The following is an 8,121-nucleotide window of genomic DNA, read 5'->3' on the forward strand; positions in this document are numbered from 1 at the left end:
GGGCATGCTACCTTGACCGACCAAGGACATCCCTAAGGCTTTCAAGTAGCCGGTCCCACACATCTTCATAATTTTGACCTAATTTGCTCTCAATTGCTCATATTGGGTCCAAACTCTTTCAAACCAACTTGGAATTTGCTCAAGCGACCATCAGCTAGTCCGACGCCACCAAAGGACAGTCCCATGACTCCTTGGTTGGTCCCTCATCTCTCCATAATTAAGTTTTATTACCTAACGCTCAGACGAGCATTATTTCAATAAATGATTAAACCAACATTTATTCATCCTTTCACCAACTGGTTAACAAAGGACTTTGGTGCAAGCTCACTCGAGCACCTAGGTGATACATGGTTGACCCATCATCCCATGTAGCAAGTCCCTCCTTCGCTCAGTGACTTATTTTCAGTAAGTCATCAATTGATCAGCGATCGATCAAAATTAGGGTTTCGAATTGAATGCTCTACAAATCATAATTATGAGCAAGTTTAAACACTAATAATTTTATGTTGATCCAGAAATCAACATCTTGATTAATTGTATAATATTCGGTCCAACTACCAATATTTTAAATTAATATTTTATTTGGTCACGCTACCAATAATTCATCAGATGAGCAATATTTGCTCAACGAGGAATATTGAGTCAACTACCAATATTCAGTAATTCATCAAATGAGAAATATTTGCTCAAGCAAGGAATATTGATTCAACTATCAATATTCAGTATTTTCTCAGACGAGCAATATTTGCTCAAACGAGGAATATTGATCAGTAATTCATCAAATGAGAAATATTTGCTCAGACGAGCAATATTTTCTCAGACTATCAATATTCATCATGTTGATCCAATTATCAAAATTTATTAGAGAACTATACGTCCCAGTAGACATGTTCAATCAATGAATCATAGAGCATTCGGCAACCATGCTCGACTGAACAATACTTAAACTCATCGTCTAATCAGTCAACAATTGACTAATTAATACACGTCTGCCTTGCAGACTCTACAAATCATGAGACATCAATCATGTCATATGGGGGATATTAATTAGGATTTTGGTATGGCGGCCTACGGCATGTGTGTCCATCCACGATGAGAAAACTGAGTAAGTCGTGCAAACAGTTGAGGGAGTTATCAAGGTAGTGGGTGGAGAATCAACCAACCCTCTCACCTACGAGGAATTGGTGCAACCACGATTTCCCCACTTTCCCACTCTTTCACTCGAACAACTGTCACACTTACTGGAGATCAATGTATTTACATTCAGAAATATATAAGTCTCTGAATTGACGATTGAAAAATGACTGAGATATGCGGGAATTATCACAGGAACCCTCATCTGAACGGTCACTCTCAATCGAACATAATTCAAACTTATTTGAACCCAACAGTTCATTTGCAGAAACCTACAACACATTCGCAGATCAACATTGATCTCACACACTTCTCAGCTTCCCTCCTACAGATCAACCCCCTTCCCTTTTTGTGACCGAATTGACTCTGGAATGGCCATTTCTTGGTTTAGGCTGGAGTCCTACAGATTGATCTCTCGAACTCAAAGCACTCCCGTGCAGTGCATATGTTTGAGGTTAGGCAGTTTGCTCGGTTGAGGATCCTCCGTCCGCTCGGTCGTCTCTCCACTTCCTAAAAAACCAGCAAATCGGTTTTCCCCGTCAACAGGACCAGGTGGTGGTCGATTGAACAAGTTCCAAGTTGGTTGGAAAGAGTTTGAACTCAATTATGAATTGTAGAAGATTAATTAGGTCAAAATTGTGAAAGGTGGGGCCGGGTCCTTACAAGCCTAAGGGTCGATTTTGGTCGGTCAAGGTCATTCCCGTGGCACCATAGTGTCCGCGTCTCAGTCCTGAGAATTTTGATATTTTCTGGTGCACGTTTGAGCATTATTTTGGATTTTCATAAGAGTTTGATCTTGATTGAAACTCTCGATTTAGAAATTTTCTCATGCGATCACTGTTTTGATAATATTAAAATAATAATATTTTAATATTTTCCATGAGTAGCCTAGTCGGTCATGCGACCATTTGGATTTTTGATTGTTTGAGCAATATTTGAGAAAATAAGAAAAACTAGGGTTTTTGCTCAAACGAAGGAGTTTCATGAGATGAAGGAAATAATAATAATGAGAAAATATGGGATTATAAGGTGTGGGACAGGTCACGTCTAGGGAATGGTCGGTCGGTGTTGATGGGGGAAAACGATTCGCTGGTTTTTTAGAGAATTGAAGAGACAGACGTGTTGTCGAGATTCCTCAACCAAGAAAACTGTTCAACCTCACACAGGTGCACTGCAAAGGGAGTGCTTAGATTCGAGAGATCAATCTGTAGGACTCCGGCCTAAACCAAGTCAATGGCCATTCCAGAGTCAATTCGGTCACAAAGAAGGAAATGGGTTGGTCTGTAGGAGGGAAGCTGAGAATTGTGTGGAATCAATGATGATCAAGGATTGTGGATGTGTTGTGGGTTTCTGAAAGATTGATGAACTGCTGAGTGTTGAGTTCACTGAATAAGTTTCAATCGAGTTGTTGTGTAGACGAATGTTTTTGTGAAAAACGAATTTTCTTTCAGTCATCGATTCAGAGCTTACTTATATTGTCAGAATAGCAAACACATTGATCCCAGTAAGTATGGCGGTTTCATGAGTGAAAAAGTGGGAAAGTGGGAGATCATGGTAAAACCAGTCCCATGTCGTGCGGAAACTTGGTTAACCGTCCACCCACTACTTTGCTAACTCCTTCAACCGTTTGCACGACTTACTCACATTTCTCATCGTGGATGAATCCACGTGCCGTAGGCCGCCAGACCAAAACCCTAACTGATATCCCCCCATGTGACGTGATTGATGTCTCACGAATCATGAAGTCTGCATGACATACGTGTACTTTATTAGTCAGTTGACTGATTAGACAATGAGTCTAGGTTTTGTTGAATTGAGCATGATTGATGAATTACTGAACATTGATAGTTAGATCAATATTCAATCAACTGAGCAAGTATTTCTAATTTCGACAAATCACTGAATATTGGTAGTTCGATCAAAATTCGAGCAACTGAGCAAGTATTGCTCAATTCGACGAATCACTGAATATTGATAGTTGGATCAATATTCGAGCAACTGAGCAAGTATTGCTCAATTAGGCGAATTACTGATAAATTACTGAATATTGATAATTAGATCAATATTCGGGCAACTGAGCAAGTATTGCTCAATTCGACGAATTATTTATTGGTGACGTGACCCAATAAAATATTAATTAAAATATTGGTAGACTGCTGACCACATGGAATGAGGGAGTCCATGTCGTGCCCAAGTGCTCGAGTAAGCGTGCACCAGGGTCCTTAGTTGGCCAGTTGGTGAAAGAATGATGATTAAATGCCAGTTTCATCATTTATTAACATAGTGCTCGATTGAGCATTAGGTGATAAAACCTAATTCTGGAAAAGTGAGGGACCGACCAAGAGGGCATGAAACCGGCCCTTGGTAGTCGTGGGACCAGCGGATGGTCGTTTGAGCAAATTCCAAGTTGGTTGGAAAGAGCTTGGACCCAATACGAGCAATTGAGCAAATTAAGTCAAAATCATAAGAATGTGTGCGACCGGCTCATTGCAAGCCTTAGGACCGGCCTTGGTCGTTCAAGAAAGCACACCTGTGTCACCATTATGTCCACGTCTCAATCCTGAGAGTTTCAGTATTTTCTGATGCGCGTTTGAGCAATATCTCGGATTTTCAGAAGAGTTCTATCTTTGACTAAAATTCTTGATTTCGCTCGAATGAGCAAGTAGGACTTTGCTCGTTTGACCAAAATTTGGAAAATATTAAAATAATGATATTTTAATATTGGTGTGAGTAGCCTAGTCAGTCATGTGACCCTTTGACTTTTTGGCTTTTTTCATGGTTTGAGCATTATTTGAGAAAATATGAAGAAACCATGATTTTTGCTCAAACTGAGGAGTTTCATGAGATGAGGGAAATAATAATTATGAAAGACTATGGATTGTAAGGTGTGGAACCGTCCACGGCTAGGGCATGGCTGGCACGATAGGTTTCCCGGTCCCGCAACACTTTCCATATTTTTTATTATTTTTCATGAAACCGTGAAAATATGGAGAAACCGTGAGTTTTGCTCAAACAAGGAAAGTTGACTGAATCAAGGAGTTTTCATGAGTTTATGAAGACAATAAAATAGGGAAAAATAATGGAAGAGGCGTGGGACCGGCCACATCTAGGGCATGACCGAACGTCCAGTGGACCCGGTCCCCGGGCGCCTCTTTATTATTTTAATATTATTATTTTCTCTCTCCTATTTTGTGTCGAATTCCTCGTTTGTCCATATTTTCGAATGCTCGTTCGTGCATTTGGGTGCTCGTTCATGCATCATTGTGGAATACACTTGCACCATTTTATGGGGCTTACTCAGTATAGTCCAGATACCCGGTTGTTGAGTATTTATTGCTAATTCATGAAATTTAATAGAGAATGATTCATGAAACTGAGTAATAACGGTGAGTAGTTATTTATTATCAATCCATAAGATCAACCGTGGATTCGATTATGGATTCAGAATAATAATAAAATGAGCATTACCATCTCATAGGATCATGGATTCGACTACATAATCAGAGTAATAAAATTATCTATTACCATTCCATGAGATCAGCCATGGATTCGATCATGAAATCGGAGTGATGAGATAAAATAGATTATATTCTAGGAATTCAGTGGTGAATGTCACGGTAGAATTAATCTATTGCAGAAGGAATATTATCCAGTTAAAGCGTCATACCCGTTCTGAAAGGTGCATAGTCAGGAAACAGCAAGTGTTGCCGATGTCCTGAAGGCGTTTTCCCCTCTCAACAATCATGTATGTCTCTCTATGGAGTCAGGGAACAATGAGTATCACCGATGTCCTGAAGGCGTTAAGTTCTCAATCATACGGAGAACCGCCCAATTATGTTATTCTACATAGAGGGCATGATGAAATGCGAGGCATAGAACGCTCAGCTAGTGGAGGCTTTTCGAGAAACATATTCATCATGGCTCGTAAAACACGAATCATCACATGCGTTCCTGAAGCCGTGTCAGAAACATGCAGTATCATGATTTTACGATTTTGACCTTTGTCAAAAATCCACCATCAACAGCCGACTATGTGGTCCGGTCCCGTGACACCCTTCCCTATCTTTTCCATCGTCTGAAGGAAAATATGGAGAAACTAAGAGTTTTGATCAAACAAGGAAGTTTGCTTGAATGAAGGAGTTTTCATGAGATTAGGAAAAATAATAAAATAAGGTAAAATAAAAGGAGGAGGCGCGAGACCGGCCACGGTGACATGACTGGACGACCGGTGGGACCGGTCCCCCTAGGCGCCTCTTTATTATTTTATTAATATTGTGTTCCTCCCTATGTTTGCATAGGTTTCCTCGTTTGTCCATATTTTTTAATGCTCGTTTATACATTCGGGTGTTCATTCGTGCATTATTGCTAAGTGCACTTACACCATTTTCTCAGGGCTTAGTCGGTGGTGGCCCAGATGCCCGATCAGTGAATATTTATTATTAATTCATGGAATTCAGCTGAGAATCAGCCATGAAACGGAGTAATAAAATAAATTGAGTATCTATTACTAATCCATGGAATTTAGCTGAGAATCAGCCATGAAACGGAGTAATGAGATAGGATAATTATTTGTTATTAATCCATGGAATCCAACTGAGGATCATCCATAGAACGGAGTAATGAGATAAATAGATTATTTTATTGGAACTCAATTGATGAATGACACGCTAGAATTAATCTATGAATTGCTCTATACTAGCATGTGATATGTCTAGGAGTGGATTTATTCGAGAATTGAGGTATGAGATAATGGAAGCATCATACTCGTTCTGAATATTGGCGGTGTATAGTCATGGAACAACAAATAATGTGACATCCTGAAGACGTTATCTCTATATACTAGCACGCAATATGTCTAGGAGTCGTCCAATCATTAAGAGATTTCATACACGTTCTCTCTACATAGTCAGGGAACAACAAATAGTGTGACGTCTTGAAGACGTTAGGCTCTATACTAGCATGCAATATGTCTAGGAGCCGCCCAATCATTTTGATTCTATGTAGAGGTGATGATGAAATCTACGAAGTGTCGAACGCTCAGCTGAGAGGCTTTTCGAGGAACATGTTCACCATAGCTCTATATGAGATGCTTTTTTCATGGTTTGGTTTTCTGGTTTTGAACTAGTATGTGATTATTTTGCAAGGATTTTGAGTTTATTTGAGATCTTATTTTGAAATAATTTATGAGTAATATTCTTGTTTTGGGGTAAAAACTAATTCTGGTGTTTTTGGTAAATTTGGGTGTGTTGATGAGAAACTAATTCAAAACCTAAACAAATGCACTGCACGGGAGTACTTTTAGATTCGAGAGATCAATCTGTAAGACTCTGTCCTAAACCAAGAAATGGTCGTTCCAGATTCAATTCGGTCATAAGGTGGAGGAGAAGAGTTGATCTTAGGGAGGGAAGCGAAGAAGGTGTTTGAGATCAGAATGTTGAATTATGAAGGTGTGGTTGTTTTATGACTTGTATCAGAAAATGGTTTCTGGCTACTTGTGTAGTTAACACTTGTGTTTTTTGTCGAAATAGGTTGAAATCCTATTTATACAAGTCATGTTCGAGCACACCCTGATCTCGTAGGAAGTGGAGGTGATTAGGCAGTGGAGAAGTGGAGTTGTGTAAAAAGTGGTGATAACCACGTTTCCACTATGAGGGAAAACTAGTCACGCCTTCACCCACTATCTCATTGTTGTTAACCGTCCTTTCTTCCCAGACACGTTCTCGTAATGGGCGCGTTGCACGCCGCACGTTGTAAACCGCCAGACCACCAGACCAATACCCCAGTGAGCATCCCCCAGTTTGTGACATGTTTGATGTCCCGAGTAAGTGCGTCGAGTCGTGAGACTCATCATTGAAAGCTGCACATAGTACTTTTAGGTCAAATAATAAATTATTTGTGAAACCAATATTTATAAAATATCGCTTTTAATCGATGTGTATGAAGCATCGCTTTTAAACAAGCAGCTGAAAATAATCGATGTGCAAGAAGCATCATTGTTTTAGAGCTCGATTGAATCAGTCTCGGATTGAGCGTATTAAAAAGGTAGCATGACCGACCACATTTAGGTGATCGTTTGGTAGCTCTAGGGACGAGTTATTGCTTGGTCGATCGCTCCATGTGAAGGAGGGGTGGCCGGTGATCATAATGCTACCATGTTGGTTTTTTGAAAATAAATCTACACCATCCAACTAGGCTAGCAAAGTTGGATGGACGAGATGATTTGCGGAGGTTACATATTGATGTTGATGTAATTTAGGGTTTAGGGGCTGTGCGGCCAACCCTCTTTTGGGCGAGCGATTCCAGGCACCGAGCGCTATTTTGAGCAGGTCAGTCGGTCACGTGTAAAGGTGGGTCGACGGTGATCACGTTGACATCTTCGGTGCCGACTGAAATTAAATCTAAACCTCTCAACTAGGCCGGAAAATATGGATGGTTGTGATCGATTTGCGACAGTAGTGTGTTGCCGCAAACGCAATTTTAGGGTTTTCGAACAGCGCGTTCACCCTACTTTGGGCAAGTGATTTGATGCGCTCTGATCTTGTCGTGGGCAGGTCGATCGACCAAGGGAGAAGTTGGGACGCTAATGAACACTCCAGCACTTTTTTGATCGTTCGAGATGCGATCTAAGCCGTCCAACTAGGCCGGCTAAGTTGGACGGATGCGATGGGTTTTGAGACCGTTTTTGCCGGTCTTAGCTCGTTTAAGCTTGTTTTTTCAATACCGCGATCACCCACATTAGGGTTAATCATTCGAAGCGCTACGAATGTACCATATGGAAACCGTTCAGCTAAGGCGTTAGTGGGCCCGCCGGTGGTCATCGTGATGATTGCTGAATTCCTCCAGGAGTAGGCTAGGCTTATTGATTTGCGTGGCCAAATCATGTGGCCGTGATCGTTTCTTAAAACTGATATGGACAGTCTAGATTTCCCTTAAGGAATATAAGAATGTTCGATCGCGCTAGCTTTTAACTAAAAGGTGCGTGAACAC

Source organism: Papaver somniferum, chromosome 1, assembly GCF_003573695.1.
Source record: "Papaver somniferum cultivar HN1 chromosome 1, ASM357369v1, whole genome shotgun sequence".
NCBI lineage: Eukaryota > Viridiplantae > Streptophyta > Magnoliopsida > Ranunculales > Papaveraceae > Papaver > Papaver somniferum.